General features: G+C 47.8%; 1 long non-coding RNA gene across 1 annotated transcript; it reads right to left on the reverse strand.

The window, feature by feature from the left end:
• Nucleotides 1-8,118: 8,118 nt before the first annotated feature.
• LOC115777465 (uncharacterized) lies at nt 8,119-9,633 on the reverse strand. The gene is made up of 3 exons (XR_004019632.1): nt 9,620-9,633; nt 8,641-8,688; nt 8,119-8,225 (listed from the first exon to the last, which is right to left on the reverse strand). It is a non-coding gene; the product is annotated as an uncharacterized LOC115777465 (long non-coding RNA).
• Between the last annotated feature and the right edge of the window lie 638 nt (nt 9,634-10,271).

Below are 10,271 nucleotides of genomic sequence, written 5' to 3' on the forward strand. Positions count from 1 at the left end.
AACGGGAGCCTCCAGGCGACCGAAACTTCTCTGGATACCGTCTCCGGAAGTCCCGCACCATGCCTTTATCCAAGATGTTAGCCTGGGACACCCAGGACCGTTCCTCAGGACCGTAGCCCTCCCAGTCCACCAAAAACTGGTAACCGCGCCCACGGCGACGTGCGTCCATGAGGCGACGGATAGTGTAGACCTGCTGGCCGTCAATAATCCGAGCGGGGGGGAGGAGAAACAGACGGGGGGCACAAAGGACTGGAGGAGACAGGTTTGAGTTGCGAAACATGAAAGACGTTGTGGATGCGCATGTTACGAGGCAACTTCAGACGGACAGCCACAGGATTGACAATAGACTCAATCTCGAACGGACCAAGGAAGGTTGGAGCGAGCTTCCGAGACTCCACACGTACTGGAACATTCTTAGTGGACAGCCATACCTGCTGACCCAGCTGGTAGTCTGGTGCAGGGGTCCGGTGGCGATCAGCAATCCGCTTGTTCCGCTCTTTGGTCCGGAGAAGAGCAGCATGGGTGGCCTTCCATACCCGACGACAGCGACGAAGGTGATGTTGGACCGAGGGAATGGTGAGGTCCTCTTCGATGGCAGGAAGAAGAGGTGGTTAAAAACCCTGAGCAGCTTCGAACGGGGACATGCCCGTGGCGGTGGAAGAGAGAGAGTTGTGCGCGTACTCAATCCAAGGTAGATGAGAGCTCCAGGTGGCCTGATTGGAAGATGCCACGCACCGCAAAGCCGCCTCTAACTCCTGGTTGGCACGTTCGGTCTGGCCGTTGGTCTGTGGATGGTAACCAGAGGAGAGGCTCACCTTAGCTCCGAGGGATTCGCCTTCCACACCCGGGATGTGAATTGGGGCCCCCGATCGGACACTATATCTTCGGGAATTCCATGTAGTCGGAAGACATGGTTGGTAAGGAGTTGTGCTGTTTCCAGGGCGGAAGGAAGCTTGGGCAAGGCGATGAAGTAAGCTGCCTTGGAAAAACGGTCTATGATGGTCAAGACAACGGTATTCCCTTCTGAAGGAGGGAGGCCAGTGATCAAGTCCAGCGCTATGTGGGACCATGGTCGCTTGGGAGTAGGTAGCGGCCTAAGGAGACCAGAGGGAGAAGACAACGATGGTTTATTCTGTGCACAGACACTGCATGCTGCCACGTACTCACGGGTCTCCTTGATCAGCGTGGGCCACCAAAAATAGCGCTGGAGAAAGGAGACCATGCGATTTGCTCCGGGATGACAGGTGAATCTAGCTGTATGTGCCCACTGCAGAACCCGGGCCCGAACCTGGGAGGGCACATAGAGGCGATTGGGGGGTCCGGTGCCAGGGTCTGGTTCGGCCTGGAGAGCCGCTCGAACGGCGGACTCGATCTCCCAGGTGAGGGTGCCGACAACGCAGGAGGGAGGCACGATAAACTCCGGCTGGACAGAGTGGTCCAAGGAGCAGAATTGTCGAGATAAGGCGTCGGGCTTCACATTCCGTGACCCAGGCCTGTAGGAGATGGTGAAGTTGAACCGAGTGAAAAACAAGGCCCACCTGGCTTGTCGCGCATTAAGACGCTTAGCGGACCGGAGATATGCCAGACTCTTGTGGTCCGTCCACACCAGGAATGGATGGGTCGCGCCCTCCAGCCAGTGCTGTCATTCCTCCAAAGCCAACTTGATGGCTAACAGTTCCCGATCCCCCACGTCATAGTTCTGCTCAGCTGGCGAGAGGCGACGGGAAAAAAAAGCACAGGGTCGAAGGCCACCTGTGGCCTGTTGAGAACGGACTGCCCCCACTCCCAAGTCGGATGCATCCACCTCCACCACGAAGGCTTTGGACAGGTCAGGTTGGATGAGAACCGGAGCGGAGGCGAACCGATTCTTCAGAAAGGAGAAAGCACCAGCCGCAGCCGAGGTCCACCTGAAAGGCAACTTGGGAGAGGTGAGAGAAGTAAGAGCATGGGTGATGGTGCTATAGTCCTTAATGAAGCGGCGATAGAAATTAGCGAATCCGAGAAAACGCTGTAGCTGTTTCCGATCCGATGGCTCGGGCCAATCCAGAACCGCCTGTACCTTAACCGGGTCAGCTTTCATTTGCCCCTTTTCAATGATGTAACCCAAAAAGGAGATAGACTCAACGTGAAATTTGCACTTCTCTCCTTTCACAAACAACCGGTTCTCCAACAGCCGCTGCAACACCAGCCGAACGTGCTTCCTGTGCTCCTGCAACGAGGGAGAGAAAATCAGGATGTCATCTAAGTAAACAAACACAAAGTGGTTAATGAAGTCCCTAAGGACGTCGTTAACGAGGGCCTGGAACACTGCCGGGGCATTGGTCAACCCGAAGGGCATCACGAGGTACTCGAAGTGACCGAGATGGGTGTTGAAAGCTGTTTTCCATTCATCCCCTTCTCGTATGCGAACGAGATGATAGGCGTTCCGGAGGTCCAGTTTAGTGAAGACGGTCGCCCCCTGTAGGAGCTCAAAAGCGGAGGTGAGGAGTGGCAGTGGATACTTATTACGAACAGTGATAGCATTGAGGCCCCGGTAGTCAATACAGGGGCGGAGAGACTTGTCTTTCTTTGACACGAAGAAGAATCCAGCGGCCATGGGAGAAGTGGACGGCCGAATGAGGCCAGCTGCCTGGGCTTCGGTAATATACCGTTCCATGGCGCCCCGTTCATGCTGAGAAAGGCTGTAGAGTCTGCTGGATGGATAGGGAGCCCCAGGCACGAGATTGATGGCGCAATCGTAGGGTCTGTGAGGAGGCAAAGAGACGGCCCGGTCCTTACTGAACACCTCAGCCAGATCGTGATAGGCTGAGGGCACCCCAGACAGATCGGATTTCGTCTCCCCCCTGGGCGTGGAAGAGCGGTTAACAGAGGGCGTGGCGGACCGGAGACAACGCTGGTGGCACCGCTCACTCCACCCTGCGATGCTTCGAGTTGTCCAATTGATATGGGGGTTATGCAACTGTAACCACAGAAAGCCAAGGACGATGGGAGTCTGTTGTGAATCAAAAAGAAAGAATGACAAATGTTCTGAATGGTTACCCGACAGGGTGAGGGAGAGCGGCCGGGTCTTGTGAGTGATAACAGAGAGAGCAGCGCCGTCAAGTGCCGAGACCCGGAGCGGAGTGGGCAAGGCTGTGGATGGAACGTCCCACTGCTGGGCGAGGGCGGAATCCATAAGATTTTGCTCAGCCCCAGAATCTATTAATGCCAACGCCGTGTGGGAACCGGAGGGAAGCTCAAGCTTTGCCTGGAGCGTGAATCTCGGCAGGGAGGAACAAGAGTTAAGTTGGCCCGCCAGTACCCCCACCTTTACTGACGGACACGACCTTTTGGGCGAACAGGACAGGAAGCGATGAAGTGACCCATCTTGCCACAATAAATGCATTCCCCCGCCTCCCATCTCCGTCGTCGTTCCAAAGCAGACAATCTGGCCCGTCCAAGCTGGGTTGCTCCTCTGCGCCACCAGGAGTCGCCGTGCGCCTGGTGTCATCCTCCGGGGATCCTCTCCGGTCACCGGAAGCAGCGCGGTGAAAGGCATGCTGGGAGTCGTAGTTGCCCGGGGTCCGCCGTGCTCTCAGGCGATCATCTAGGCGAATACACAGTGAAATTACCGCCTCCAGAGAAAGAGGTAAATCGCGGGTTGCAAGTTCATATTTGAGGTCGTCACTAATGCTATTCAAAAATACTCCTCTGAGCGCTCTCTCCTCCCAGCCGGCTTCCTCAGCGAGAATCCGGAAGTCCACGGAAAAATCCGCCATACGCTGTCTGCCCTGCCGCAGACTGACCAATCTCTGAGCCGCAGCCTCAGGGCAGGATCCCTTGTCAAAAACTTCTTTAAAGCGAGACAGGAAAGTAGGGAAAGACAGGTCGGGGTTACCTCGTAAAACAGCGTGCCCCCACTCCAACGCCCTTCCCCGGAACAGGTTGACGATAAATCCAATTTTTGCACAGTCTGAAGCGTAGGCGAGTCTTTGCTGTCTGAAAACTAGTGAACACTGAGTTAGAAATCCTCCACACTTTCCTAGCTCACCATGGAATACCACAGGAGTGGGCAGGGCTTTCTCTGGTGTTCCGGTGGCTTCGGATGCGGAGGCTGACACTACCGACGGTGCCAGCGGCGGGGCAGATGAATCGGGCTGGCGAGGCATGGCAGATAACACAGTGGGTTCCAACATACCTCGTAAGTCGGCCAGGTGTTGAGTAGTAGCACTAAGTTGGCTTGTGATCAGGCGAAGCATGTGGTCATGGCGCTGGAGGGTCTCTTCCTGGTTGGCCAAAGTCCTGCTGATGGGATCAGCCTCCGCGGTGTCCGATTGTGGCTGGATCATTCTGTCACGACTGAGAAGGAGAAGACACACAGGCGGTAACTGATGAGAGCAGAGTGCAAGTTTATTTACAGTGGTAGTGAGAATGTGTGAAGGGAAGCAGGTCCAGGGAAGTTGTGGGAAATAGCTGGTGGCAGCGGTGGATGTGGAATGAGGTGGGGGGGAGACTCCGAGGGGATGAGGGGAGGCCAGTCAGATGAGGGAGCGAACGGGTGAATCCTGGAACCAGCGGTGGCACGACGTGGAATGGGGTGGCGAGCGGCGAGCAGAGAGGCCAAGGGGAGGAGGAGAGGCCAGGCAGGTGAGTGAGCAGGCAGTGGGAAAGGTCCCGAGGATCAGCGGTGGCACGGCGTGGGACGGCGTGGCGAGCGGAGAGCAGGATTTCCAGGGAGCAAAGGCAGGAGCCGACACGGAGATCTGGGGAAGACGAAAAGCGAAAAAACAGGTAAGTCTTGGAACACACGACAGGAAGTCACAGAAGGAGCCGACACTAACTTGGAAGTAGTCAGTGATCCAGCGACGATTGAATGTCCGCTGGCAGCTTAAGTAGTTCCACCTGATGCCTTGATCCATCACAGGTGTGGTGGAGCCACGCCCACGTATCCGCCCAGAGGTGGAGACGCCTGAAACCCCTCTCCATTCTCTGCTGGACAACCAACGACTCACAAACACAAAAACACACACCGGCCCTCCCTGGGTTATGACAGTAGCCTGATGGCCTGTGGATAGAAACTGTTTTTTAGTCTGGTTGTTCTTGCTTTTACACTCCTGTAACGTCTGCCAGACGGCAGGAGTGTGAACAGTGTGTGCTGTGGGTGGGTACGGTCCTTGATGATGTTGTGTGCCCTCTTTATTACCCGGGTATTATAAGTGTAAATACATATAAGTACAAATATACTAAGCCCACTAACTGCGCTTACCTGCTGCGATCACACAGTAGATTTTGGCGATCCTACACTGTAAAAAAGAATTTGTTGACTCAACTTGACTTAGTCAAGTAAACTTGTTGCTTTGACTCAGTTAAGTTTTGAATATGTGAAGCTTCAAGTGAACTACACTTAAAAAAATGAGTTGATCCAACATGCAGTTTGTTGACTTTATATAAAAAGTTAAATAATTTGGACTTAAAATGATTAGTTAGTTGAACTAAAAGCATGTAATCTGAACTCAGTTTATCAAGTTCAGATTACATGCTTTTAGTTCAACTAACTAATCATTTTAAGTCCAAATTACTTTATGCAGAAAGTTAAGTCAATGTTGGATCAACTCATTTTTTTCAGTGTAGTTCACGTGAAACTTAACTGAGTCAAAGCAACAAGTTTACTTGACTAAGTCAAGTTGAGTCAACAAATTCTTTGTTACAGTGAAATAAGCTTTTCCAAAACTTTCAATGAGAAGACTAATACCTACAAAACTACTATAATTCAATAATGAACAAATCCATCTTAAACATAATCATAATGCACACAAAAATATCTCAAGATGTATTTCAGTCAAGAATTTTATTAGATTAGTGTCAACAAGTGACTTGTTCAAAATTCATAAATTCAAGTGTCTCAAAGACAGTTACTCCAGAGAGCACAGAATATAAAATAAAGTGCAGTATGTAGTAGCATCCATCCATCCATCCATCCATCCATCCATCCATCCATCCATCCATTCGCTTCCGCACATCCTGTTAAGGGTCGCGGGGGGGCTGGAGCCTATCCCAGCTGTCATAGGGCGAGAGGCAGGGTACACCCTGAACAGGTCGCCAGCCTGTTGCAGGGCCAACACGTAGTGACAGACAACCTTTCACACTCACATTCACACCTATGGGCAATTTAGATTAGCCAATTAACCTAACCCCAGTAAGTGCATGTCTTTGGAATGTGGGAGGAAACCGGAGTACCCAGAGGAAACCCACACAAGCACGGGGAGAACATGCAAACTCCACACAGAGAGAGGGAGAGGCCTGGGCCAAGGTGGAATAGAAACCAGGCCTTCCAGATGGTATTCTAACTGTGAGGCAGCAGTGCTAACCACTGCATGTAATCTAGTAGCAGTAGATTTATAAAGCTCTTGGCACCAAAGGACAACATCACGAGTACAGTTCCTTTAGGACAAGTGCAGAAACATCTTCCCATCCCTGAGCAGTTTATTCTTCAGAGTGGACTCCTGCAGTACACGAGTCAAAAGTCACTCCCATAAACAGGTGCTGAATTACCTCAAAAGTGTTCTTCAAGGTTCAGAATGTTCAGCAGTCCCATCAGGATCACAAAGGCATTGGGGGCATCACGCAGGTGACGTATGATGAGCTTTTCCTCCATTACAACGTCAACATCGTTGTAGGAACCTGGAAAAGGTTCCCTCTCATCTTCAACCAATAAAATATTCCAGTGATCATTCCCCTGATGTCGTCCTCAGGATCTGTAGGCTTCATGAAAAACAAAACAAAGGTGTCAGTGCTTATGTAATCCTTTGTCATATCATTCAGCATTCAGGGGGCACAAGTGTTACCCTGCTCACTGTGAACTAGTTTTGTTTTTTGTCTGTTTTTGAATGATAAACTCTTACCTCACATCTTCAGGACTCTTCCTCACGTACCCTGGTAGGTCCTGCAGCCCTGCTGCCCTCGTCTTTGATTCGATGCCTGCCAACAGAGCACACAGCTGACATCAGATTTATATGAGCCCATCAGTCCACAAGTGTTTTCAAGGACATATTTTGGTTCCACACCGTGATGCTTGAATTTTACAAGACAGTATTTATATAATAAAAAATATTTTTTATATACAAACTAATAATAAATATCAAAGAAAAAATAAATCAAGGAAGCATTACATGATTAAGACAATCAGAACAGAGATGGGACTTAGTAACATTATATCTATCTACCTTTTAAGTATTTAGGTTTGCTCTCTCTCCTAATTCCCATCTCCTTCACTTCTTTCATTTCCCTCTTTCCTCCTTCTCTCTTTCATCCTTCTGCCTTATCCCTATTGATACATTCTCCTTCTTCAGCTGCTTCGTTTAGTGGTCACCACAGTGGATCACCTGCCTCCATCCCACCCTATCCCTTGCATCTTCCTCTGCCATGCCAACCCTCTGCATGTCCTCCTTCCATGAATCTTCTGAGGTCTTCCTCTTTTCCTCCTGCCTTGCAGCTCCATCTTCAGCTTCCTTTGTCCAGTATATCCACTATCCCTTCTCTGCATATGTCCAAACCATCTCAGCCTTGCCTCTCTAATCTGCTCAGTTTAAGCAGTTTGGAGACTAAGTTGTTTCCCTATGATGTCACTATTTCTGTTCCTCTACATCCTGGTCACTCCCAATGGAGAGCTGAACATTTTCAACTCAGCCACCTCCACCCACCATCTCCAAACCATCCATCACAGCAGGTCTCACTACCATCTTGTAAACCTCCCCCTTCACTCTTCTACTGGCTTTCTACTGTCATGCTTATTTCCTGCATGAACCCATCCTGCTGCTCACTGACCTTCACCTCTCTTCAACAACTCTTTCCCATATCTTCATGGTATGGCTCATCAACTTTATCTGTAGCTGCTACAGCTCTGCATAAGACAACCCCAGCTGATGCTGTATAGAATTCTCATTCTTGCTGATCTGCATGTTTGAATTGGCAAAGATTTTACACCAGATATTCTTCCTGATGCAATCCTCCCCATTTATCTGGGCTTGTGACAAGCACTGAGTATACTGGCAAGTCTGTAGTCTCAAGTCTCTATTGCACTGAAACAATTTCAAAGTAAAGAAATGTACTCACATCCTTGTGAAGACGTTCCAGTATGTGTGTAATTTCTTTAACCCCCTCATTTGACCTGAACCACTGAATAGACAGCTGTCCAGATGCTCATAGAATGAACTGAGGTCCATCAGCCTTGTGAATTACATGAGGACCTATATGAAGAGGTGACATTACATAATTTTAGCACAATGTTTTCATTTTAGTCCATGTTAGGTGACATTACAGCAAGATGTCTAGCAACCATTCAAAACATGCATAATTAACAAATAGTCCTCACCCAGTCAAAGTAATCTAAGTACAACACTTGCATGATCACCTCATTGCACAGCCTACATTGAAGTGTAAAATCATTTTTTACTAAGAAGAAAAAAATAACTTTTCCAGATTTTAATGTATTTAGATATGGAGACACTTCAGTTTATTAGAAACTACACTGAATGACAACTGATAACACTGCAAAAACAGAAGAAAATGTAATACTGTTCAGTGAAATGATTTTAATGATTATTTTACTATATCAAAATTAATATGAATGAATAGAAAAATCAAATTAAAATTTAACAATACCTTTTGCTTCTGTGTGTTGACTGCAGCTTGGCTTCTAAAAAACTGCAACTGCACAAAGAAAGAGATGATCAAACAATCTGTAACACTGTAACACTTTGATAACTTGATACACAAACTTTAGCTAATGTATTATATTTTTTTACATTGAAACAATTAAATAATTATCACCTTCTTTGAACCAGTAATCAGTGCTGCTATAATTTGATTTTTATAAATTATACTGTCAGAGCTGATTGTCATGCCTTATAAAATATGATACAAAGTGTATTTTATTATATACTATATAACATATAGTTTGTGTCACAAAATGACTTAATGAGAAACAAAGTAATTACATTACTGATATTAGTATTCCTAATTAATATCAATAATAATATCATTTATGAAAAGTAAAACTATCAAGTCACCAATTATTAACCGTGGTTATATACAGTGTCAGCCAATTTCTGTATCTCACAGAAGTCATGATGAAGAAAACCAAACTCCTCCTCCTGCTGCTGACAGCAGACAGGAGAAGATGACATCATTAAGCTGATGATGACGATGATGGTGGGCCCTTTCTAAAAGACATGCAGCAACCTTTACAGCATGCACACTTATATAACTTTAACATCACATTACAGAGCCATCAGTACAGACAGGCGTGTGCATGTGTGCGCGTTCTCAGTGCAAAATGCAGAAACCCTTTCTGCAGAGGGAGGTGGAGCAGCCACGGTTTGTGCATTCATCCGAGACAGCTAGATATAAAGAAGGGAAAATTTAGAATAAAGACAACATCCACTCACCAAAACTAACCGCAGATTTAATCAAATTTGACATTAAGTCAACAGGTTTTGCAAGCTAGCTAACCGCGAGCAAACTTGTACTGCCTAAAGCCACAATGAACTAAACATGAAATATGCATTAAAAGTTGTGGTGACTGACTGAGACAGAGTATGGATGTTTAATGCTTCGGAATAAAAAAGCTAGAAATACTTACTTGATAATAACGTACAGTCCACCTCTTCACCAACATGGCTGACATGTTCGCTAAATTTCAAATGTGTCCCGCGCCTGTGAGCATCATGTGACCATGATGTCATATTAAGGGCGCATGCGTAGTACATAAAATATGAATCCTTTTCACAAAGCCTCGCTTTGCCCATCACTAGAGGCTACCGTGTAATTGATCCCAGGTGTGCCGTGAAGCAGCATAATAAGGACAAGCAAAAGAGAGCGAGAGAAAGGGGAGTGGTCACTGCCGTCAAACTGTTTCCAGGCTCTTTTCTTGCTTCCTTCACTGTCTCTTTCCCTGTTTTCCTCCCCTGCTGTTCTCCTACCTATATCCCTCACTCCCATTCTTTGCTGTCTTCCTCTCCACCTCCCTCCCTCCTTATCTGTCTGTATGCTCTTCTTTCTCTCTTCTCTCCCCCCTCAGCAGATGACCCCCCCTCCCTGAGCCTGGTTCTGCTGGAGGTTTCTTCCTGTTAAAGGGAGTTTTTCCTTCCCACTGTCACCAAGTGCTGCTCATAGGGGGATGTTTGATTGTTGGGGTTTTCTCTCTTATACTGTAGGATCTTTACTTTGCAGTATAATGCACCTTGATACTGTTTTGAATTGGTGCTATATAGATAAAATACAATTTAATTGAA

The sequence above is a fragment of the Archocentrus centrarchus genome, unplaced genomic scaffold (assembly GCF_007364275.1).
Source record: "Archocentrus centrarchus isolate MPI-CPG fArcCen1 unplaced genomic scaffold, fArcCen1 scaffold_54_ctg1, whole genome shotgun sequence".
NCBI classification, from domain to species: Eukaryota; Metazoa; Chordata; class Actinopteri; order Cichliformes; family Cichlidae; genus Archocentrus; species Archocentrus centrarchus.